At 36.3% G+C, this 27,224-nt stretch overlaps 1 pseudogene; it reads right to left on the bottom strand.

Moving 5' to 3' along the window:
* Positions 1–23,054: 23,054 nt before the first annotated feature.
* Positions 23,055–23,614, bottom strand: LOC117064481 (annotated as a pseudogene).
* Positions 23,615–27,224: the final 3,610 nt, after the last annotated feature.

Raw genomic sequence — 27,224 nt, 5'->3', positions numbered from 1 at the left:
AGGGTATTGAGTATAATATCCCTTTCTAGGCTTGGTGCTTTAATGGTATATTGCTATTTTTTCTGCACTAGCTGGTTGAGCGACTTGTTGATGACTTTGTTAATGGGCGTCTTCATGACATAACCAAAACCAGACAAATCTTGGGGTCCTTAAAATACAAGATTTGAGAAAACTTATCTTAACCCTTTGAAGTAATTGAAATACTATGGCTGTATTTGCAAAGGGTAAGTTATTTGATGAAAGTCATTGGATAAATACTGCCTCGTAGTTTCCTGTCAATGACAGAGGAAAATCAACAGTAAGTCAATGAACATAGGCACCTACTGTATTTCAGGATGTTCTTACAGAAGAACAACACAGAGATAAAGTAGAAAGATTATAAGTTGTAATGCCAGATTATACCTGGGTTTAAATCCTGGTTCAGCTACTTGCTAAACTGTATGATCTCAGAGCTACATTCCACTCATGTGAAAAATAAAGAAAATTCCTCCATCATAGGGTTGTTGTGAAGACTAAACAGCATAAGATGCAAAAACACGAGAAAAATGGCAATCACAGCTAATAATTCAACAAATGGCAGCTATTACTGTTATGAAAGGGTAAATAGCATAATACTAAATGTCTTCTTAAGTTTGATGTAAAAATATTTTGGAAAGGTACATTTAAGAGTTCTTTATTGAATCTGTGGCTTCATGTATTTCTCCAGTGGTCTAGTTGCTATTGTTATATCCATGGCTTGGTCTCTTGGAAGAAAATGACGAAGTGTTTTCAGTAAGCTTTATACTAGTTCCAGTTTGTTTTTTAGATTGCAGTGCCTTAGGTTGAGTTCCCCAAAATTAGGGTGTAAGAAGAGGATTCATGTACAAGAGATTATTTAGTGCTCCCAGGAAAGAGTGTCAAGGAACTGTGGGATGCTGGGCAAGGAAGGAAAAGAAGCTAAGGAGGGTACCATATTGGTGAAGTCCCAGGTGGGGTCATTAAAGGTGTGTCCCACAGGGGAGCTTTATAAATTGTGCCTCAGAATTGTTCCCATCTCAGTCAAGGGAGCTGGGTTTTTCTACTCCAGCATTAACTAATCAATCATTAGCTAAGGTGACAGTGCACAGTACAGAATTCAAGGGCATCTGGAAACATGCCTGCAGTATCCCCTGCAAATATATCATGCAAAATTTAGTAGAAATATTTTCCATGTACATTTATACTGCACATACACTAAAAGAATGGCACTAGTGCATATAGAAATACACATACAGATGAGAACTTCAATTCTTCAATTTCTCCAACTTCTCCAGCTTCTACAATTTCTGCAACTTCTATTTCAACATCAGAAATTAGAAGTGTGAAGCATATTTTCTAGTGTCAGATCTGGGGAAAAGGGTCAGAATTCCTAACAGACAAATAACCTTCTAACTGCTCTTAAATGTTTACCTTCAACAGGAATTATATTATTATCCAACTAGTTATAGAAAAAGAAATAACATAGACACGACCTCAAAATGCAAAGCAAACCAAGGCAACTTATTAAGTGTAGGTAGAGACAGTATTGAAGTATTGTCATCATAATATTATTTCCCCCATAATTAGGTTTAAATAGAAATGACTTGCTGAACATCTACTGCTTATGTCATATAATTTATAGGCAATATGATATCAACTATTATTAATTTAACAGTTAAAGTCAAGAAAAAGATTTACATTAGGCAAATTCTTATAATTCACTTTATTATTTTATTTTTGGCAAAAATTTATGAGGGCCTTTGTTCAAATCCTTGTGAAAACTTTGTGTGTTTGTAATATGGACTCTTAGATTGTAAAGGTAACTGATTCTTATTTGTCTTACTTATTTTGTTCCAATAATAGACTAACTTGATAAGTAAGAAGTGAATCACTCTTACAGTTGTCAAAGCTGATGTTTTACAATCTTGTAAAATTTCAGCTCTCCCCAAACAACAAAAAATAGAATGAAAGATAATAAAAAGTACACACACAAAGATACTGTTATTTTAGGCAAAATGTGTAAAACTTTATTATCTCTACAAATACATATATTTGTAGATACATTCCTATATTTTCCCTTTTCCGTGTATTATTTTCTCTTTAATTCAGGATTTAAATACATGGCTTTCTCCCTAGATTACTATAATAAACTATTAAATATTCTAACTCCCTTCATTCTCTTCTTCAATTTTTCTAATATTCTTTTCATTCGTTCTTTTGCTCTGTTGCCCAGGCTGGAGTGCAGTGACGTTATCTAGGCTCACTACAACCTCCACCTCCCAAGTTCAAGTGATTCTCCCGCTTAAACCTCCTGGATAGCTGGGATTACAGGCATTCACCACCATGCCTGGCTAATTTTTGTATTTTTAGTAGAGACAGGGTTTCACCATATTGGCCAGGCTGGTCTTGAACTCCTGACTTCAGGTGATCCACCCATCTTGGTCTCCCAAAGTGCTGGGATTATAGGTTAATCTCAAGCATATCTTCAAACACCTCCTTTCCTTGCACTAGAGCCTTCAATTGTTCCTCATTACTTATAGTCATCTTCACATTTAAGGCCATTTATGATGATATCCTCTAATCTAATCTTTCAGATTTACTTTCCACTTCTTTTGATTGAGTTAATTTAAATAGCTTACGTGAATACAATGCTATTTTTCTTAATTCTCTACCTTTGTTTTCCCAAAATTGCCTGCACTCTCATCCCTGCCGATTAAAATTTCACCTAGCTGATAATACCTAGAAATATAATTATTTCTGAGTGTGGTAATTTTTATTGACTTTTTATGATTTTCTGTGCTTTCTAAGTTTTCTATACTAAATTTTTAATATTCAGAATGAAATAATGAAGTGTATAATCTCGGTCTTTCTTTTTTTTTTTTTTTGGTTTACTAGCTTTCACTTTTTTTTTTTTTTTTATTATACTTTAAGTTCTAGGGTACATGTGCATGACGTTTATATCTTATATAACTCCCCAATGCAATCCCTCCCTCCTCCCCCCTCCCCATGATAGGCCCCAGTGTGTGATGTTCCCCTTCCCGAGTCCAAGTGATCTCATTGTTCAGTTCCCACCTATGAGTGAGAACATGCGGTGTTTGGTTTTCTCTTCTTGTGATAGTTTGCTAAGAATGATGGATTCCAGCTGCATCCATGTCCCTACAAAGGACGCAAACTCATCCTTTTTGATGGCTGCATAGTATTCCATGGTGTATATGTGCCACATTTTCTTAATCCAGTCTGTCACAGATGGACATTTGGGTTGATTCCAAGTCTTTGCTACTGTGAATAGTGCCGCAATAAACATACGTGTGCATGTGTCTTTGTAGTAGAGTAATTTATAATCCTTTGGGTATATACCCAGTAGTGGGATGGCTGGGTCATATGGTACATCTAGTTCTAGATCCTTGAGGAATCGCCATACTGTTTTCCATAATGGTTGAATTAGTTTACAATCCCACCAACAGTGTAAAAGTGTTCCTATTTCTCCACATCCTCTCCAACACTCCTGTATCGCCATCTTTCTGAAGCCTTCACTCATTCTCAGTCTCTTCTTTCTCCAAAATCAGGATACCTTTATTATGTTTGCTGGTTATAAATATAATAAAAGCTCATTGTAAAAATAATTTAACAATACAAAAATGTATAAAGAAGTAACACAAATATCCCATGACAAGCTAAGTGTATATCTATATCTATACATCTATTAATATATATACACACACAAAATTGAAACAGTTCTGAACATATTTTTTCATAGCCATTCCCTATTTTTCTTTCTTTTTGATTAATTATATATCATTAACATCTTTCTCTGTCAACACAAATAGTTCTATTTCATTATTATTAATGGCTGTATATTCATTAAATAAATGACCTATATTGTGTTGATGGACATTTAGGACATTATCCAGCTGTTTACAGTTACAAACAATTCAATAAACATCCTTTCACTTAGACTTTTTTGGCACCCCTTCCAATTAATTCCTTGGGAAAGATTCTAGCATTGGACCTGATGCCTCAAAGGGCATACACGTTTAAAATGTTAATAGACAAGCTAAACTGCCTTCCAGAAAATTGGACCAATTTGCATCTATAGCAACAATGTGTGGAAGTCTCCGTTTTCCCATTTTTTATAACATTGGATATTGTTATCCATTTAACAAAACTGATTATTAGATAATCTTCTATTTAAATGGATCATCTATATTTTTTCTTTGGCAAAATACCTAATAAAATCTTTGTTTTTTATCAAGACATGAACCCTGAAAGAACACAGATTGTATTTATTAATTTTTCTAGGTATTTGGCAATTATTTCTAAGTCCTACCTCTTAAAAACACAGATGCATTTAGTGCATATTTACATTTATTTGCCACTTAGTATTCTTAAAAATTTACCAGAGCATTCTTATATCTTTTGTCTCTCCTGCAATACTATCCCTCTAGTTCCTCAATCTGTCAACATAATGATAGTCAATGACGGCAACGAAAGCCGAAGAATAAGGCATTTGCATCTCAGTTATAATATTGCTAATATAAAAGAACTGTTTTCTTCTTTCATTAACAGCCTGGGGCATGTGAGCCTGGGATATTGCTGAGGAAATTCTCATTGAGTCTAATATTTAGAGAATATTCCTGTTTCTATTTGTAATGAGTCACACAAACACAAATTATGTTAGGATACAAGCTTAAGGGGTTAGCAGTGTTTTAAAAACAAGTGTCAGACTCATGTGAAACACCTGGTGAGATGTAAATTTTTTTGCTTGAATAGTTCTAACATTAGTACTGCACAAATATTAGGAAGTATAATCTTTTGTCTAAAAATTAGTACTTAGTACTGTATCAATGCAAAATAATCATAAGTTATCTGCTATTAAATTTAAGGCATACATTTTTAATTAGTGTCTCTATTTCTTGAATTTGGGGGTAAAGTATTCATTATGGATGGAAACACAGGAGCCTGGAATTGTATTAGTGGCTCTATTAGCTATTGGCCTTATTTAGGGTAGTAACACAACTTTCTGTGTCTCAGTTTTTTCATCTCTGTGATGAAATAATTAAATTATATATTACTGAAGGCTTATTCCATTTTGCCATGTTACTATATCATGGGCCATTATAATATGATGGCTTTGGAGTACATATAGGTCCAGGAGTGCAATTCATGTAATTTAAACTGAAAATAAAACTCTTGAATCAAACACATTCTTATTTTTTGCTTCTCTAAAGAGCTTTATTTTTTTCGAACTATGCATATCTATAACTTATTTTTAAAAAGGCAACTGAGATTATCTCGATGGTCAAATTATAGGGTTGTTTGTTTTGTTCTTTATACATTTCTATATTCAAAAATGAATACAACTTCTAAATTTCTTCACTGAGATATTTATACGCATGTGAAATGTATGGACCTTAACTGGGGTGATTTTGTGCCAGGACTCCTGGAATGAAATCCAAGAATCTAGGATTCTTATTCTGTCTTCTCCATTCACGCTCTGACCTCAGGAACATCCCATAATTTCCTTTATTCTTTAACTCAGCAACATCTTTACTAAGCACCTCTGCTGTGATGAAGTTTTAGAGGTTCATATTCTCTTTTTGTTTATTATTATACTTTATGTTCTAGGGTACATGTGCACAAGGTGCAGGTTTAGTACATATGTATACATGTGCCATGTTGGTGTGCTGCACCCATTAACTCGTCATTTACATTAGGTATATCTCCTAATGCTATCCCTCCCCGCTTCCCCCACCCCACAACTGGCCCTGGTGTGTGATGTTCCCCTTCCTGTGTCCAACTGTTCTCATTGTTCAATTCCCACCTATGAGTGAGAGCATGCGGTGTTTGGTTTTCTGTTCTTGCGATAGTTTGCTGAGAATGATGGTTTCCAGCTGCATCCATGTCCCTACAAAGGACATGAACTCATCCTTTTTTATGGCTGCATAGTATTCCATGGTGTATATGTGCCACATTTTCTTAATCCAGTCTGTCACTGATGGACATTTGGGTTAGTTCCAAGTCTTCGCTATTGTGAATAGTGCCACAATAAACATACATGTGCATGTGTCTTTAGAGCAGCATGATTTATAATCCTTTGGGTATATACCCAGTAATGGGATGGCTGGGTCAACTGGTATTTCTAGTTCTAGATCCCTGAGGAGTCGCCACACTGTCTTCCACAATGGTTAAACTAGTTTACAGTCCCACCAACAGTGTAAAAGTGTTCCTATTTCTCCCCATTCTCTCCAGCACCTATTGTTTCCTGACTTTTTAATGATCGCCATTCTAACTGGTGTGATATGGTATCTCATTGTGGTTTTAATTTGCATTTCTCTGATGGGCAGTGATGATGAGCATTTTTTCATGTCTGTTGGCTGCATAAATGTCTTCTTTTGAGAAGTGTCTGTCTACTTTTGTTTGCACACTTTTTGATGGGGTTGTTTGTTTTTTTCTTGTGAATGTGTTTGAGTTCTTTGTAGGTTCTGGATATTAGCCCTTTGTCATATGAGTAGACTGCAACAATTTTCTCCCATTCTGTAGGCTGCCTGTTCACTCTGGTGGTAATTTATTTTGCTGTGCAGAAGCTCTTTAGTTTAATTAGATCCCATTTGTCAATTTTGGCCTTTTTGGCCGTTGCTTTTGGTGTTTTAGACATGAAGTCATTGCCCATACCTATGTTCTGCATGGTATTATCTAGGTTTTCTTCTAGGGTTTTTATGGATTAGGTCTAACATTTAAGTCTCTAATCCATCTTGAATTAATTTTTGTATAAGGTGTAAGGAAAGGATCCCGTTTCAGCTTTCTTCTTATGGCTAGCCAGTTTTCCCAGCACCATTTATTAAATAGGGAATCCTTTCCCCATTTCTTGTTTTTGTCAGGTTTGTCAAAGACCAGATGGTTGTAGATGTGTGGTATTATTTCTGAGGGCTCTGTTCTGTTCCATTGGTCTGTATCTCTGATTTGGTGCCAGTACCATGCTGTTTTGGTTACTGTAGCCTTGTAGTGTAGTTTGAAGTCATGTAGCATGATGCCTCCAGGTTTGTTCTTTTGGCTTAGGATTGTCTTGGCAATGTACTCTCTTTTTGGGTTTCATATGAACTTTAAAGTAGTTTTTTCCAATTCTGTGAAGAAAGTCATTGGTATTAACGGGGATGGCATTGAATCTATAAATTACTTTGGGCAGTATGGCCATTTTCATGATATTGATTCTTCCTGTCCATGAGCATGGAATGTTCTTCCATTTGTTTGCCTTTCTATCCTCAGCTTTGTGATACTGGGACTGCAACTCTGAAAACTGCCTTGTTCTCTTGCCACCTGGCTTCCTGTCAGGTTTTGCCATTGGGGAAACTGGAGAGAAGGAGAAGAGGAGATAGGATTCACGTCTCCCTGTGTGCTTGCTATTATTCCATGTCTCCCCACCCAATCCCTTCACCTTGGCAGCAGTAGTTCTTTCCAGTGCCCTTGCTGTTTTTTATTTATTTATTTTTCTCTTTTGGTTTTTTTCTTGTTTATTGTTTTTGCATTCCCAAAACTGCCTCATTACAATCCCTCAGAGATGCCAGCAGCCACCTAGAATGCCCCTTGTTCAGAGGTCTGAATCCCAACTTTTCCCATTGTCACCCACTCCTCCACTCCTGGTATACCACAGATACCAGGCCAGCACCCCTCCTTGTAGATCTGAGTCCATCGGATTCCCCCTACAAACTGCAGAGTCACCTCAACTTCAGCCCTGTCCCTTGCTTCTTCCCAGGAAGCAGCTTACTTTGGCCACTATCTTTGTTCTATCCCCCAGTACCTATTTAACCATTTAGATTACATCCTTTCTGTTGAAACGTCTAGTGTGATTATGGATCCTGACTGTTAAGTAACTTCTGTGGAGAAATATGAGGTTCAGCATTTACTTGTTAAGGCTGGGGGCTGTAGGGCAACTGGATTTTGAGTGCAGTAGGCAGTTGGAAATCCTAGACTGGAGCTCAAAAATCACGTTAAGAGTAGAAATATCAGAATAATCTGTTTCCTCATTTACATAAAACTGGGATTGGTAGAAACAATCACTTTTAGCTTTCAATGTTCTATATTTAAACAGAGACATATAGACATGTATAGTTCCTTGTTTTAAATAAAGATGGGCTTGACCATAAAAGTAGCTGAACAGCTGACTTACCTCTGGATATCTCAAGTCATAGAACAATCAGGAAAGTATAAAAGTTTGGAGAAAAGTCTTCAAGCTTCATGCCATCAATTAAACCAGAAATTTTATGTGGTGGCAATGTGGCCTGTAAAGTTTTGAGAGTGGTAGTAGAAGTGCAAATATCCTCATGATTTTGAGTGGCTTCAGTAAAATTGGATTGAAGATGCTACATGCAATAGTATCCCACAACACAAGAGCTTGGAGTAGATGAGCAGTTGTCCATTATCACTCCATGAGAGGCTGTCTCTTTCCTTCTACCAGTTTTCACAAAACGAAATCTAAATACTACTGGAGAGTTCTAGACATTAGGCTAAAGTCTTCTTAGATCCTAACAATGAGAGACCAAGAGAAAGATTGAAAAAAACAAAACACTACAAAAATCATATCATAGAATGATTAAGTCATTAAAAACTTTCCAGTATACTTGAGACTTCTATCCCCCTTACATTGTCATCCGATTGAAGTGGTCATTGTAGCTAATAAGTTGATATGAGATGGTACTTTTGTAAAAGATGCTGCCTTTGGGGAAGACTCATATGTGCCTTTCTAAGGTGATAAGTTCAAGGGAAACCTCACCGAGACACTCCAATGATTTCAAGATAGTTTAAATAGGCGTGAAATGCTCTATTAAGTGCTCTTAAGTTAGACTTCCTCAGCCTGATATTTAGAGGCTTAAAGTCGGAAAACCTTTTATCAAATACAACAAAACATGAGGCAAGATCAAGAGAAGTGTTTATAAAACCAGTCTGAGCATCATTTTAAAGTTTATAATGTGTTAGAATGATGAAGGAGCACATTATACAGTTATAAGAGATTTTTTTCATTTCCTGTTCTTTAGTTTGACTGTGACCTTCCTTCTTTCAGTCTCTTCCATTGTTTCATAGTCATTTATTTGGCAGGAAATATTTCAAGTATTTTATTTTATGATAAAAAGTCTGTCAGTTTACCTTTGAGATTTGATGTTAATATTTTATTTTTCATTAGTTCTGTTTCTTAAAGTGTGGTTAATTCTATTTCACATAAGAATAAAAAATGTTCAGCTCTAGACCAAATCTATAAAGCAGATCTTATAGTGGTTTGAGCTTATGTTCTAAGATATTATAAAACATTTTCATTTTACATATTTTTAGTCTGAAGTTTTAATTTAATATTTATAAGCTTCTTTTATTTTTGTAATTAAAATAAAATTTATATACAAACTAAAATACAGAAACTTCAGGAATAACATCCTTGTCATAAATATGAAGTTGTTATGTTCTGAATGTCTGTGTTTCTCCAAAATTCACACGTTGAAACCTAACCCTGAAGGAGATAGTAATAAGAGGTGGGATCTTTGGGAACCCCTCATGGATAGGATTATTGTCCTTTTAGAAGGGCTTGAGGGAGCCTCTTTGCCCCCTTTGCCATGTGAGGTCACCATGAGAAGATGACATCTATGAAACAGGCCCTCACCAGACACTGAATCTGCTGATGCCATGGTCTTAGACTTTCCAGTCTCCAAAACTGTAAGAAATAAATTCCTATTGTTTGTAAATTACCAAATCTCAGGAATCTTGTTACAGTTACAAGGATAGACTAAGACAAATTGATAGCAAGAAGTGGGATGCTGCTGTAACAAATACCTACAAATATACAGAAGTGGCTTTTGAACTGGGTAGTGGGCAGAGGCTGGAGCAGGCTAGAAAAAGACTATGTTACTGTGAATGGACTAAGAAATGACTCAGTATCTGGTGAAATAAGGGCTTGTGGAGTCCTAAACTATTTTTTTCAGTACCCTATTACTGTTTCGCATTTTTAGTTCTTGGCTCAGAAGGAATGTTTTAAAAAAGACTCTCTTACTTAAAAAATACAAAATACATTGGTTTTCTTTGAAGTTCAATATTTGTTATAAGACTGGACACAATTTTGATGGAATAAGTGCCTGAGCAATGAACAGTTTGGCAGAGACAGATTATCCCAAAGCTATGGTAACCAGAAAATGTACTTGTATTACAGGTCATATCAGTGCATCAGTGTGGAGGCCTACACAGAAGAAACTTACTGAATAAGCAAGGTTTAGCACTGAAATAAATCACAAGAAGGAAGTAGTTGCATGTGGATCAAGCCCTAGTTTGGAAATGCAGATCATATCCATTCATTCTGCATGGTTATTAATGAGCTTACCCAATCAGAAAGAATAGCCTAGCCCTAAGACATCTTCTTGCCATGAGATGTTTGTTAAAGTGATGCTGTTTACCTTGATCCCAAAGTAAAGAATCTTGTCTCAAAAAAACTTCAAAACAATGTTTAATGAAAGTAAGACAGGGCTGGGGATTAAGGGAACTGACTTAATTTGTTCTCAGCTACTTATCAGCTGCCAGCTGCATGATCGGAGGAAAGTCACTGCCATTCTTTGTGATGTAATTTTCTATTCTGTATAAAATGGCAACTTAATTTCTAAAAAGTCTGTGATGTTTGTAGTAAAATCTTCCTGTGAAAAAGTATTCATAAAAGTTTTGAAAAGTTAAAAGTTTTGTAGTAACCCAAATCATTACTAATGAAGCAATCGGCATTATTATTCAAATTACCATTAGCATTGTGGACTTTGGTAACTTATTAAGAAGAGTGAAAATTACCTGTCTTCCAATAAAGAGGCATAATATAAACACAAAAACTTTAAAAGATAATGTGGCTATGTAAAAATATAAAGAAATATATCATAAAGATAGTAGTAATTTCTAAGAAAAAAACTCCTCTGTATATGCAAGGTAATTATGATTACAAACTTGTACAGTAGTTAAGCATCTTTACCCATCTGTGAGGTGGTGACTGAAATTGGGCATGCAAGTGCCAAGATGGAGATTACTTAGGACTTGTTCCTGTACGGAAATTACATTTGGAAAACTCTGGCCTGGCTCTTGATGTACTAAAGAGAAGATAAAAGAAAATATCACTTTCCCTCCCTTTCACGATATATGATCTTCAAACCTAATGGCGTCTTAAAATTCTGTTTTGAATATTAGATGCTGAAAAGTTAATTCTTTTTTTCTTTACATTTTTTTCAGGTATCCTGACCTTACCATGTCTATCATACATAGATGCTTTTGACTGATTAGGTACATGGAAACATAAGAAAGGAAAACACATTAATTTTCTAACTATTAGCTGGATTTCCATCCATCTGTTATTTCTCTTCTCTCTCTGTATTCACTAATATTATCTATTCACCAGTCTATCCTTATCTATTATCTATCTGTCTATGTGGCTGTACTATATAGCAATAACCTTTCTTTGTATACATGCAAAGAGACACATCTGGAATATTTTTCAGCAAACATTAATAACTTTTGTTTTTGGGTGGTGGGATTTTAGAGATAGTTTACTTTCTTCTTCGTACTTTTATGGATTACTTGATTTTTTTTACTTAAAAAAGGTATACGACTTTTTGGAAAAAAGTAGTTTTCTTAAAAATAAAGTAAAAATGAAACGTTTTCATTGGTAACAAGAAATAATAACAACAGAATCTACCTCATGGTATTATAATAAGAATTCAATGAAATTATAGGAGTTTCCCAGTATCCACTTTGGGACACTGGTGATACTTAAGTGTATTATTAATTTAGTCTTTTTCCCTAATCATATTTAATAATGTGGCCATTGTGCTCTTTTTGTTGATGTATACACTGAAAATACTAATGTATTTTCTGGGATTGGTGGCAAATATTGTCTTTCATGAAAAAATTTTGACTATGATTTGAAGACTTGTACATAAAATAATTTAGAGGTAACTTCAGCAATCAAAGTGAGACAAAAAGAGCAATGTAGTAGATGGATAAGATAACGTTTATACAGAATAAGAATAATTTATGGACTAGGAAGGAATTCAAAATGTTAAAATCTAATCATAAATGGGAAAAAACTAACATAACTACAAATATTTTTTTCCTACTCCATCTGAAGTTGTATCAAAAAATCCATTATTATATCCATCTTGGCATGTTTGTATTATAGTAACATCTAAAATGAGGAGCATTTTCATGTAAATTTGCCAATAAAGCACATAAAACAAGACTGTGAGCGCTCAAGACTGAAATGCAGCAATCTGATGGGATTCTGTTGGAAAAAGTCAATAGAAATTAGGAAAATAAACACAAGCTCACTTTTAGTTTTCCCAAATTAAAGATTTTTCCTGTGTGTGTGTGTGTGTGTGTTTGTGTGTGTGTGTGCGTATTACAGTAGTAATTCCCAAAGGGAAGTAACTGCAATATTTGTAAACTGATTGTAAACTGATTGTAAACCAATTCTTTGTCTATAAGATTTCTGACTTACAGAATTCCTGATATGATATTCATATTCTCTTGCTTTTATTCGCTTCTTCTGTTATTTTTGTTAAAATACTCTCATTCTCAATTTTTCATTTATTTTCACAATAGTTGGGTAATTTTTCCACCTTAGATGAAGTTCTTGCCTTTAAAATTTTCCTACAGTTATTAACTCCTTTTTACAATTAAAGACTGAGCTGCTTCAATATGAAGTGTTTACGAGCAGAAGACTTGCAAACCCAAGTCAAGTATTAAAGATCCATTCTAACTAAGGCAGGGATCTGTGTCTCCTTCATTTGCCTTTAGATATAAGAAATGTAAATATAAAACACAATATTCTCTTGGAGGGAAATGAAGGCCTCAGTCAACTCAAAGTTCTCAGATCCATTGGCAATGATCAAATCTTAGGAATGGGGAGCTGGTGAAGTCTTATCCTATGTGGACTTCCTTTTCAGTGTCTCGACTCCCTAGTCAGTTATCAAATCACTTGTAAGGAACACAGTAATTACTTGTCACAATAAACTGTATTCTTTGAACAAGAATGTTTTACAGTGGTTTTACTCTGACTCTTTTTACTCTGACTCTTTAGAGATACTCTATAATCCTTTAATGTGGAGACTGAGACTCTGGTTGTTTTATGAGATGACTCAGTAAAAGTGCCTTGAGTATTCCCTGGACATTGGAAATACTCAAGAGTTGTTAATTTTCTTACCTTTTTTTCTAGACTGAGAAGGTTAATATACATGGCTCACTTTGTTAATGCAAATCTAATGAATTTTCTGGGTCATGATATTGAAAAGAGCAATATATATATATATATATGAATATATATATATATATTCAGTCATTCAGAGGAAAAAGGAAGTGTTCTTAGTCCTGAGTCATGAATTTCCCATTAACATTTTAATTCTTTAATCCATAGAGGAAGCCATGGCTGGCTAATAATATATAATAGAAAGTTTACCTATAAATCTTCTGAAAAATACATTACATATATAATAAAAGTATAGTCATATTTTAAAGTAAAATGAGAACTTGTTTTATATATAACATCCTGTAGTGTCATGAGACTTTTTAAATGCATAATTAATTTTATTACTCCCTTATTAATTTTGAGCTGGAGTTCTGGGTTAAAATGGATAGATCTAGATGTTAGGACCATCTTAAGAAAAACAAAAGGGTTAGAGCCTATGTTTTCATCATTGCTATTTTGGGAACCATCAAGATTTCAAACGTTTATTATTTAAGTTTCCTTCCTTTTGTTTCCAGAAAGTAACAAATATATATCTAAAAACCAATGAAAATGGCAATTTTTTTTTACCGTTGTGTTCTGAATATAAATGATTGCAAGAATACTCTCTCTTTATCTTATTTCTTACACTTTTAGAAGAAGGTACTGGCACACGAAAATGAAGAAAATACTATTGGAAAACTTCCTTAAAGAACGAAGGTTATTGAAATAAAATATGATAGAGAAAGAAGATTCCGTTAAAAACTGGTATAGCTGCTTTTAGGTAACATTGCTATTAAAGGGAAACCTTATTCATATTTCTCAGCCCACAGCATGTATAAAATTAACAGTTAAATGAAGAACATGGAATGAAAAAAGAAGTTAAAAATATATCTTGATAAAATGTTCCCTTTCCCCTGTAAAACTTGTAAATCAGCCACAGGAACCTCCCACTGGTGCCGAACTCTCTCTGAAAGTAGACCCTTCGTCTACTCTTCCCTGGAGCCTCCCACAGGTTTCATATCTCATTTAAATTCCCTTACCTATACACATTTCTCCCTATCACTCCTTCTTAACTGCTCGACTGGCACTGAATATTATAAAAAAGTAACAAAATAAACAAACAAATATGTATGAGAAATAATACAATAAATGTTTGACAGAGGAAAAATAATTTCTATTGAAATTCTAATTTTGAGTCTCTGCATGTTATAGTCAGGTAGACCTTATCTTAGAGCCCCTTGCTGCTCAAAGTGTAGTAATTAGAAGAGCAACCTTGCATTACCAGGGAGCTTGTGTGAAATGCAAAATCTCAGACTCCATCCAGACCTTCTAGATTAAAACCTGCATTTTCGCAAGATCTCCATGTGTTTCATATGCCCATTACAATTTTCTAAACATTTATTTGAAAAAAACCTTTGCTCAGCCTACCCAGAAAATGATATCAAAAGATAAGATTTGAAACTAGAAAACTGGGCACAGTGACTCATGCCTGTATTCCCAGAACTTTGGGAGGCCTAGGCTGGTGGATCACCTGAGGTCAGGAGTTCGAGACCAGCCTGGCCGACATGGTGAAAACTTGTCTCTACTAAAAATACAAAAATTAGCCAGGTGTGATGGCATGTCCCTGTAGTACCAGCTACTTGGGAGGCTAAGGCAGGAAAATCTCTTAAATCTAGGAGGTGGAGGTTGCAGTGAGCCGAGATCGCTCCATTGCACTCCAGCCTGGGTGACAGAGGGGGACTCTGTCTCAAAAAAAAAAAAAAAAAAATAGAAACTAGAAGAACAAAATTAAAACTGCTTCTTGACCCCACCTTTTGTAGGTATATGGTCATTTGATAGTCATCCATGGACTACAGGTAGGATGAAAAGTGTTTTCAAACTTTATTTAACCATAGAACTTTTTTTCCACATAGCATCTACAGAGACCGGAGTTCTGTAACTATGTTTTGAGATTTGCCTGCTTTTCTCATGTTCTTCTCTTCCTAGGAAATTCAACATGATTTCACAGTCTTTATTACATTAAGTTCAAATCTCTCTCTTTTTTTTTTCATGCCCTACCTGACATGATTCTGCTCTATTGTGCTACCTACCATTATTAGTTCATTTTCACACTGCTATAAAGAACTGCCCAAGACTAGGTAATTTATAAAGGAAAGAGGTTTAATTGACTCACAGTTTAGCCTGGCTGGGGAGGCCTCAGAAACTTGCAACCATTGTGGAAGGTGAAGGGGAAGCAAGACACCTTCTTCACAAGGGGGCAGGAATGAGAAATGAATGCAGGACTTACAAAACACTTATAAAACCATCAGATCTCATGAAACACTTATAAAACCATCAGATCAAGGACTTATAAAACCATCAGATCTCATGAAAACTCACTCATTATCACAAGAACAGCATGGGGGAAACTGTCCCCATGATTCAATTACCTCCACCTGGTCTCTCCTTTGACATGTGGGGATTATGCACATTATGGAGATTACAATTCAAGATGAGATTATGGGTGGGGACACAGCCAAACCATATCATTACTCAAGCTTATACTCCTGTATCTACAACACCCATGTTAGTTGTCAGGAAGCCTTTTCCCTGAACTCCTACATGAACAACACCTACAACTCCTAACAACCACATTAGTAATACAAAACCTCCACAGATCCATGCCTTTCCTCATTACATTCTCCTTCCCTGGAATGAAATTTTTGGCACAATAGTCAAATTTGAAACTCAGTTTCAACCTTCTTTTTTCAGATTGGGTTCCCTCAAAATATACCTAAAAAAGAGGATTTTTGTGAAAGTGGTTTATTAGGAAGGGTCAAGAAAAAAAATAAGGGAGGAAGAAAGTGGGGCCTGGGTGAGAAGGGGGCCAAGTAAGGGTATGAGATGGAGTGAGGTCCCAGGAACTGTCGCTTTGGCTCAGTCTCAAAGGGAAGCTTTGGAGACAGTGTTGATTACATTCCATCTGCCTCATTCAGGGACAAAAGCCCAGGTATTACTGGGCATTGATTATGGGCTGTGCCTGATGGGAAGAGACGTACATTCACATACATTTCCAGCTTCTCTCTGCCAGAGACACTTGAGTGCTAGCTGTTGGGAACGGAAGCACACGGAGCCTGTGAGAGCAAAACTGGTAAAGCGATACCAGGATAGGTAGATGAAGGACTGAGAGCATAACCTACAGCTTCCATGTACTCTTCTCTAACAGGTCATTTCTCTGTTGAATGAAATTCTGATAAACTCATCGCTAGCATTATTTGGTTTTGCACTTACTTGCTATTTCCATGTATATGTTTTCTAAATTATTCAATATTGTAAGCTCTTTCTGAGCATTGTTCATGGATGATAATGCTCTTATAACTAGGCATTCCTGAGTATATTCATTCATTTATGTAAGAAACATATTTCCAAACAAAAATTAGGCTTTGTGTATCAAAACTATGAGTATGTTACTGATATGTCTCCAACCCTCATTGTCTAATGGGAGAAGTAAGGTAGATATAGGGATTTCTCTTAAATCAGTGTTTAAGGGAAAATGATTAATTGTATTTACCACTTAGTAGGAATTGAACTGGCTGAGATTAAGAAACAAGTTGAGTCCCATTCCTATTAGGTACTATATTCACTATTTTTGTGATGGATTTACAAAAGCCCAAATCTCAGCATTACACAATATACTCATGTAACAGACCTATACACGTATTCCCTGAACCTAAAAAAAAAAAAACAAGTTGATTTCCCTTGCTCCATATTTTGATCATTTTAACTTATGAAGCAGACTCTCTTATATAAAAATTAATAAGATTTTTATATCACATATATATTTGATGTGAAGTGAGTTATCAATGCAATTTGGAATTAAAGAATCTGTACAGCATCACCACTTACTCTGTGATCCTGGATGGACTGAAAACCTTATTTTTATCTCTAACACATACTGAGGGTAATAATAATTTTTCTCTTCTTTATCTTTGCTTTGAAGATTAAATGTGACTATAATGTATAAAAAGACTTTATAAATCATAAAGCACTATGATGATTTTAGCAATCATAGTAAGACTATGTAGAGGCAGAGAGCTGTGATAACCTTCCACACCCATCATAAGGGACAGAGGCAGCACTTCTATCATAACAGACAGGTTACAAATAGAAAAGCACAACAAATTTATTTAAACAAAATTTTATGTGATACAGGAGCCTTCAAAAATGAAGACCAAAAGACCCAGGGAAAACTGTCCATTTTTATGCTTAGATTCAATGAAGAATGGACAGCCATGTAGAAATGTGCTTGAACAAAAGAGTATGCTCTAATGGCAACAGATTAAAGGGGGACCCAGAGAGTGCTGTGTATTCAGATTCTCCTTGGCTTCTCTGTGTAGCATTCCTTCTCCCCAGTTGCAGGACAGGACTTGTCTGGGATGAGGGTCTTATGACTTACTTTCAGGCAAAGTGGGTCACAGAATTTATGGTCAGATCTCACACAGAAAAGTGGGAAGGTCAGAATGCCTTTCTTATTTCTAAGGCCCTCCAAAAATGCTTTGGGGTAGCGTTTTCTGAGCCCTGACCTATATTATACAAATAATTAGAAGATTGTTGTTTTTACTCAAGAGCAAATTATGTTAGAGTCCAGCTAAAATGATTTTCTTCAGAAGCCAAAAATCTCTTAATGAACTCAAAATAGTAAGTTGATTTTCACTGATGTACAATTTTTATAACCATAAAATATTAATAGCTAGCATGTAATGGCTGAGTAAAAGATAGGTTCCTGCTTAAAAGCTCACTTTGGTAATCTATCTGTTGTTTCAGGCTGAATGTTTCAAATTCTTTTGCCTTCCCATATCATTTCTCTTTTTATCATTAAGGTAGCTTTTAGCATGAGAGACTCTAAATTGCTAATTAATTAAAATTGCTGCCCAGTTCCATTCAGCTGCTTATATAGCCCACATTGAGCTTTGCAGCTGGGTGAGTGCGACCCCCGAATATCAATCTCATAATTGGCTGCACGATGTTACGCCTCTCAAATATGAAGAACACTGAACCAAATGAAAAACAGAAAGTCTCATTTTTTTCTATCCTAATTTGGCATATAGATTTATATCACATTTAACCTGTACAAGAACTCTTTGAAATCAATATTTAGGACATGTATTCTGGATTTTGACTTTCTCTGTTCTATATAGGAAACATTCTTCTCTTGATGCCTGAGAGAGGACAGCAAAATAGTGCTACTGCTAATCTGGGCTTTCTGGCTCATTGCCAACAGAAAGGAAAGCAGCACAGGCTGCTGAGCAGTGTCTGGCAGCCATGCACAAGTCCTTCAACACCTTTGCAGGGAGCTTGAATTCTATGGCTGTCCACAGTGCCGTGCTCTCTCAAGGGAAGCCAGCATTCTCAGACTTCCTTAGTGGAAAAATGGTCTCCCAAACTTGAGAAGGAAAAGTCCTGAATTTTCTGCATCGTGAATGTCCTGTTCAATCTCTGCCAGAAAATCTAATAACAATAGTTACATTTTAGTACGCATTCGCATCAGGCATGAAACTATGACATGCTATGTGCTTTTTCTTATTCATTCCCTAAATTAATTCTAGCAGTAGATATCATTTTGATCCCATTTACAATTAAGGAGAATGGGGTTTAGAGATTATAATAATTCCTCATATTGGGTCAGGTTTCCCTGAAACAGAAACAGAGATGAGGATTCCAGGACAAGTGCTTTATTAAGAAAGTGCTTCCAGGAGAAACCAGTAGGAAAATGAGAGAAGTTGGGCAGGGAGGAGAAACAGAGAATGAAAGGCAGAGAGATTGAGAAAATGAAGGTTTCCAACCAGAATCAGGTCCATCACCACGAAAATACTGACAGCTATTTTTTTTTTTTTCACTAAGGAAAACACAGAAGCTTTTAAACTGCAGACTCTGTTGAATTCTGTAAAAATCAACTCTGCACTTTCGTTGTCTATCTTGAAATGGCACCAAAAAATAAGAACTCATCCCATGAGTTGGTTAACTACCCTCAATGCATCTGTAAATTGACTATTTAGATTAACACTGCTTTGGAACAAAGAGATCTTTCTCAAGATCTTCAATGTTTTTAAAGTAAATACATAGAATTTGAATAACTTAAGACCTTCAGTGTCAGTCTTTTAAAAAAAGCATAAGTAAAAATATTTTCAGATAGGCTCCAAAACAGTTTCTTCTTTTTTTTAATTTTTTTTTTATTTTTTATTTTTTATTATACTTTAAGTTCTAGGGTACATGTGCATAACGTGCAGGTTTGTTACATATGTATACTTATGCCATGTTGGTGTGCTGCACCCATCAACTCGTTAGCACCCATCAATTCATCATTTATATCATGTATAACTCCCCAATGCAATCCCTCCCTCCTCCCCCCTCCCCATGATAGGCCCCAGATTCTTAGCAAACTATCACAAGAAGAGAAAACCAAACACCGCATGTTCTCACTCATAGGTGGGAACTGAACAATCAGTTTCTTCTTAAGAAGAATAATTAATTATTAAACTTGTCTGTACCGGATTATTTATATATTGTGGCTTGTTTTGACTCAATTTTGTAGCCATGTTCTCTGCGCGATATTCAGGTTTTTTTGTTTTTTTTGTTTTTTTTTTTTTTCCCACTCTATTTTTAAACGATGTAGTTTCAAGGTCTCAGTGTAGCCTTAGTCTATCAGCGCGGAGAAGTTCTGGCGTGGAGGTTGTCCCTCACCGAACACAGTGATTTGTTAAGGCTCATTCTGGGGCATGTAAATTCCTAGGTACTTCCCATTCTTTGTATTGGCAGGCAAAGGAGGCTTCTAAAGTCTGAGGACACTCCTGCGGAGGAAATGGTATAGATGCTGCAATTCAAGGGGAAGTTCAGTGAAGGAGGCCTGGGGTGATCGACATCCCCCTAAGTAGCCATGGAGCTAAAATGTAGCAAAGCCGAGATTTCAGCCAAGCTCTCTCTGTCTCCAAAGCTCAGGAATTTTAACTACCATCCTGAATGTGAGCCAAAAGTGGTCTGGCACACGGACAATCAGGGTAATGGAGGGTCTGTGTATTGTGTCCATGAGGTGCTGCTGACAAACGTTAATGATAAGCATCCTAGAGTAGGGAAAGCTAGAGACAGAAAATGAAGTAGTCATGAATTATTTTGAGGGCTGTCAAGACCTTAGAAGCAGGAGTTGTTCTGAACTAGGTTGTTCCCAAGTGCAGGTTCTCACTCATAGGTGGGAGTTCGACAATGAGAACACATGGACACATGGAGGGGAACGTTATGCAACAGGACCTGTTGAGGGGTGGTGGACGAGGGGAGGGATAGCATTGGGAGAAATACCTGATGTAGATGACGGGTTGATGGGTGCAGCAAACCACCATGGCACCTGTATATCTATGTAACAAACCTGCACATTCTGCACATGTATCCCAAAACTTAAAGTATATTGATAAAAAAAAAAAAAAAAACTTTAAAAAAAGGATACAGGGAAATAAAATGAAGCTTGATAAAAGCAAGTGTTTTAGGGCAGTAAGACTTTTTCAGTTATTGAATCAACAGTTTCTAAAGAAAAAAAAGGGCCACACTTCACATTTTCAGTCTAGAATATCATCTGTCAATAATGTCCATTACATGGGAATTGAACTATGAGACAGAATTCTAAAGTCTTCTGATTTTCTAAAATGAGGACTAGTTTAGAGGAGCCATTTGACTTGTTGCCTTGGCATTTCTAGACATAAATGTTATGGTATATTACAACCATATCCCATTATTTTAATGCAGAATCAAATGTACTAACTTCTAGTTGAAATGTAAAACTTAAAAACAGTCAATTGTACTGTTTACTCCCCATCACCTTTACCATCACATCTGTTGCTTTGTAATAAGCAAATAAGCCAAGAGTCAGGACTGCTGCATTAGGGAACTGGGTATCTGCAAATGCCCTATAAATTGTGTAGAATAAATTTGGACAAAATTAAAGCTACAGCATTTAAAAATAGAGTTAAAAAAGGCCGGGCACGGTGGCTCAAGCCTGTAATCCCAGCACTTTGGGAGGCCAAGATGGGCGGATCATGAGGTCAGGAGATTGAGACCATCCTGGCTAACATGGTGAAACCCCGTCTCTACTAAAAATACAAAAAAAAACTAGCCGGGCGCGGTGGCGGCACCTGTAGTCCCAGCTACTCGGGAGGCTGAGGCAGGAGAATGGCATGAACCTGGGAAGGCAGAGCTTGCAGTGAGCCTAGATCTGGCCACTGCACTCCAGCCTGGGCGACAGAGCGAGACTCCATCTCAAAAAAAAAAAAGTAGAGTCAAAAAAACTGACTATCACAGCAGATAACATGGCTACAAAACTGAGTCAAAACAACCCAAAATAAATAATCTGGTACAGACAAGTTTAATAATTAATTATTCTTAAGAAGAAACTATTTTAGAGGCTATCCGCAAGTATGTTTACTTATGCTTTTACGTTTTTCAAAGGCTAACACTGAAGGTCTTAAATTATTCAAATTCTATGTATTTACTTTAAAAACATTAAAAATCTTGAGAAAGAGTTCTTTGTTCCAAAATAGTGTTAATCTAAATAGTCAATTAACAGGTACATTGGGGGTAGTTAACCAACTCATGGAATGAGTTCTTATTTTTTAGTGACACTTCAGGATAGACAAGGAAAGCACAGAGTTGATTTTTTACAGAGTTCAACAGAGTCTGAAGTTTAAAAGCTTCTATGATTTCCTTAATGAAAAAATAGCTGTCAATATTTTCTTGGCGATGGATCTGATTCTGGTTGGAGGCATTTATTTTCTCAATTTCTCTGCCATTCACTCTCTGTTTCTCTCTTGTTCTCTATGCTTCTTTCTCTCTTATCTTGCTTTCTAGATTACTCAAAGAAGAGAAATCGTCCTGTGAAAAGATATCAGATTTTTTCTTCCCTGGCCAAAAACAAGGGTTCACAGTCAGATTAGGCAGTTAATATGAATAGAAATTCCCAAGAAGGTTGTTTTTTTTTTCCTTCCCTAATAGAAATATGATACCTGTCAGCAAGTTCCCATTTAATAAATGGCAGCCTGGCTCACTGTAATATTCTTCTAGTTCCCATTGACAGGTAAGATTTTCTACATTTTGGTGAGTCATAGATTTACAATCAACTATCCTGGTTTGAATGTCCAGTGGAGACCCATTTCTCTGTGTAAAGTTGCTGCTGTTGCTTGATGTTGCCATAGAATCTTTTGGCGTGCATTGATTCATTATTGTGTCACCCTGCCTTCTTTCATTGCTCTGATGGAAAGACAATCGATTTGTTTTTACCTCCTCTTACCTATGAAGGTGGAAGGGGGTGAGCCATTACTACATTTCATATATCACTGCACCATTCTACTAGCACAATTAAACTAGATTTGAGAAACAATAAGAACAATAGTTTTCTTCCAGACACTCTAATAGCAGCATTTTGCTAATTGGCTCCTAGAATGTTCTTAACTTTATCCTAGCATATCAACCCTTACGAAGGGAACTAATCATGTTTTCATACTGCTTGCTTTACAGTGATGTATACACGTCTTTGCTGATATTCCTATTGTGGTCTGCAGACGGTGCTGGCTCTGTTTTCCATTTTGTTTCCCATTGACTCATGAGCCACTGCCTTGAATTGGTGTGACTTCTCCGTTCTCATCCTTTATCACCTGAGACTTTCCCAGTTCATCTTTTCTTTCAGGTCTTACCTATTTCTCTGGATCTCTTTCTCAAGCTCTCCTCCACCTTGTCTATCTTGTTCAGTTTCACTTCCTTTCCTTTCCTTCTGCCAGTCTTATTTCAACCTCAATAACTTTAACTCACTTTTTGTGAATACACTGTTTTTTCTTTGGGTTTTCAAATTTTTTTTCTCTGTAAGTTTATTCAATGAAAAATAATCCTTTCCAATTTTACTGAGGTGGTTGACCACGTCCACGTCCAAATCCACCTCTAAACTGGAACTCGGTTGCCGACGCAGCCCCCGTCTCAGCTTTCTTTTAGGCACCAGGGGGCACAGCACTCCGCCTGTAGGTTTCTCTGTCGGCGTACCTCTTGTGAGTCTTGCAGGTCGCTTTCCCTCCAGACCTTTAGGCCGAGGTCTGCCAGTCTCTGGACGGCTGCGCACAATCTCTGGGGGCAGGTGAAGGTAATCACGGAGATACTGGATACCCTCACTGGCGAGGTCACAGTAGAAATGTCTCCAGGCAAACTGTTCCTTCACGTAGCCTCGGGACTTCAGAGACTGCATGGCCTTCGTGAGTGAACGTTGGGCACATTCTTATCTGCCGGCTCCGGCTACTTAGGCATGTGGACATCCTTCTTGGCCACCGTGACTCCTTCCTTAAAAAAGACTTCATAAGTGGCAATCTGGTTTTTCTTAGTCATCAACATCTTGGTGGCTGTAGGGTCTGGGGCCGGGGCTGGAAATAACTTTTTTTAAATAAGTATTTATTATTTCAATGTTTCAACCATACAGCAAGTACATTAAGTGATATAACACTCTTGTGCATAACTACCTTAATATTATGAAATATTTTTTCTGGAAAACTTTGAAAGAATCAATTAAACATTACATATACATTTGTGAGTCTGTATTTTCTTCTATTTTATCCACTCCCTTTCTTCTATTCATGGAAGTAAGCACTCTTATTAAATCAGGACTTATTCTCTCATTAGCATTTGCTATATATTTATGCATATGTAAATTTTATGGTGCTTTTTGCAATTTTAAACTGTATACAAAGTGTGTTATATCTAACTTTTTCCACTCCACATTATGTTTTTAGATTTATTCATGTTGACAGATATAGCAGTAATTCATTTGTTTTGACTGCTGAGAAATATTCCCTGGTGTGAATATATCATGATGTATTTATGTGTTTTCAAGTTAATAAAACTTTAAGTTATGTCGAATTTGTTGCTTTTATTGACAAGGCTGCAAAGAACTTTCTTGTATATGTCTTTTTATGTACATGCAGATTTCCCCAAGGCTTGGGATGTGACTATCTTCATATATACTAGTGTCATTTTGCTCTCTTCTGTGGCTGCACTGACTTACGCTTCTACTCTTGAAGTGCAGTAGGGAACAGAGACCAGCGTGTGAGCACTTTGTCCTTTATGAGTTACTCCTATAATGTACATAAACCAAGGAGGTAACATGGAAGGATGGACTTCAAAAAGCAAGACAAATGGCTGACGTTCTGCTATGGATAATTGTATGAGTAGTGTAACTAAATGTATAGCCTAATTGTAAAGACAACTTTGAACATCAATGTTGGTAGGCATAAAATACAGTAGAGACCATACAACTGATAACAATTCAACTTACCAGGTAAATAGAAAGCTGGAAGCTTCCTGTTGGTCTTTGAGAGGTATACTATCCTCTTCCTAAAAGTATTTCTCCTTTTTACGACAGGCCTATGGCATATTTGCTTTTGCACCTTTTAACATCTTTCTACATCAATAGAGACCTTGCCTAATTCCTTACACTAAGGCCCTAATTTAATAAGCTCTGTCCAGACTTTTGGAATATAGGGCTTCATATTATCTGGTTAGAATCAACAGTAGTTTTTCCATTCAAAAGATATGGAGTGCCTGATAAGTGCTACTCTTCTAGGCCCTAAAGATTTGTCAGTGAACAAAACAGAAAGCCTCCTAGCACACACAGAGCTTACAATTTAGTGGGGAGAAAAATACAAAAGAGGGGAACACAATAATTTCAGGTAGCGTGAAAGTGTGAAGCATACCAAGGAAATACAACTGATCTGAGAATGTCTGGGACTGGTTTATGAACACCTTCCATAAGCCAATGACATGGCATCAATTTACCAATCTTGTACACAATGCAAGGTGCTAGAAATAGAGTCTTTATCTTTTGAACTTGATTTGAGATGATAACAGTGTTACTCACAGGAGGGATTTTGATGTCATCCGATGATCATATGATGTAATTGTCACTGTAGTAGTTAAATATTTATTTAAGTAAAATACAAACAATCTAGAAGTTGCAAAAAAGAAATTGTAAAAGCTTCAACACAAGAGAGTTCACACATAACACAAGAAAAGTAACCAGGACACAAGGTAGGCTATGTTGGCTAACAAATGAGAAGTGCACCCTTGAGAACTAAAGGATCCTAGAAGAAAACATGTCACTTCGAGGTTGTCAAGAAAGAATTCCAGAAGAAGCTATGATTTAGGCTTGAAGAATGATTGTTATTTGATATTGAGATTATAAACCTGGATGGGTGTGGCATTATACTTCTCTATAAAATTAATTCATTCACTCTGACAGCTTTTCTCTTCTTGCCCCAGATTCCATTCTGACTTAACTGAACTTCCAGTTAGCATCTGCTTATTAGGCCTGATCTCTTGCCTGGAATGGTCTTCAATTGTTCCTCCTTGTCTCTTCCTGGCCTTGTGGTTTTTTTACTTCTATTATGGTGGGCGGATCTGGAATTCCTCTGTGCCCCAAATCACCTGCATGCTGCCAGGCGTGTCCTAAAATGGCTTTTCTCTTCCCTTCTGTTACTTGGCACAGCCACAATCAATGTGTAGAAAAAGACTCACACAAAGAAAAACAAAATCATAGTGATTTTCTCTGGCTTTAGAAACAATTCTCTTGGTAGCAATCTTCCTTTAGAGTTCTGTTTTCTATTCTTAATAGTGACCTTGACACATTTCTTTCCATTTAATTGTTTGTTTGTTTGTTTAAAGAATGCGGGAATCCGTTGTTAAAAGCCCCCATCCCATGCCTAAGTAATAAGTAATCTCAATATTATATTCCATCTCATATAATAAAATTTGACTTCCAAAGGAAAAAAAAAAAAGAATGCAGGAACAAAACAAAGGAATCAACACATTTTATCGCATTGACAATTAAGAAACACAGGTTCAAAGGAAAGGTTAGTTTGGAAGACAGTTTGAGAAAAAATTAAAAAAAAAAATGAATGGATATGTTAGGAATTCCATAAAAAGGAAAAACAACCAAAGGAAACTATGACACTAGAATACATATAATTCTAAATAACAGCAACTGGAAAACATAGACCCTAATTTAGTAGCATTTATAATTTTTCTAAAAATAACTCAGAACACCTTTCAGTACCAGATTATGTTTCAGGAAGTTAATTTTAAAAAAATACTGTTTTTATTTACTCAATCTATTTGTGACCTTTGAGCAACACAATAACCATTGCAAAACAGAGTATGAACTGAATTTCCACCTTTGAACTTCTGACTTGTGGTCTAGAATACAGACAGACATTCAGACAAACCATCACTGGAACATGATCCTTAACTGAGGCAGCTCAACTAAGGATCATAGGGGGCAGCTGGGAGGGAGTACAGTAAAATAGAACCTGCATATATTCTCTCTGGGGAATAACATCCTATTCCTAGGGTTGCTTCAGAAATTTTTGGCATATTTTCACTTTTACATTACAATTAAAATTTTAAAGCTAGAGTTACTAACTCTGAAACTTTTCAATATTCCTTCTTTAGAAAATGCAATCCAGTTTTCTTCTTCACTCCTCTTGCTTCATCTGCTCATTTTTTCTAACTGCCTTCCACCCAATTCTGATTTCTCATCATGTACTCAAATCTCTCACTCCTTCTTCCAGGCTTTATGTTCTAGGCTGAGAGACAGGGTGTAGACCATGTTTTCTATTTTACTGTATTCTCTATCCAGTGATATCATTTATTTAGCTCTGTGTCCCCACCCAAATCTCACCTTGGATTGTAATTCCTATAATCCCCATGTGTCAAGAGTGGGACCAGGTGAAGGTAATTGAATCATGGCGGCAGTTTTCTCCATGCTGTTCTCATGATAATGAGTGAGTCTCACGAGATCTGATGGTTTCAAGAGTGTCTGGCATTTCCCCTGCTTGCACTCATTCTCTCTCCAGCCGCCCTGTGAACAGGTGCCTTCCACCATGATTGTAAGTTTCCTGAGGCTTCCCCAGCCATGCACAACTGTGAGTCAATTAAATCTCTTTTCTTTATA

Source organism: Trachypithecus francoisi, unplaced genomic scaffold (assembly GCF_009764315.1).
Source record: "Trachypithecus francoisi isolate TF-2019V2 unplaced genomic scaffold, Tfra_2.0 Lachesis_group2, whole genome shotgun sequence".
Lineage (NCBI taxonomy): Eukaryota > Metazoa > Chordata > Mammalia > Primates > Cercopithecidae > Trachypithecus > Trachypithecus francoisi.
The sequence above is the reverse complement of the archived record's forward strand: the minus strand, read 5'-3'. Positions and strand labels throughout refer to the sequence as shown.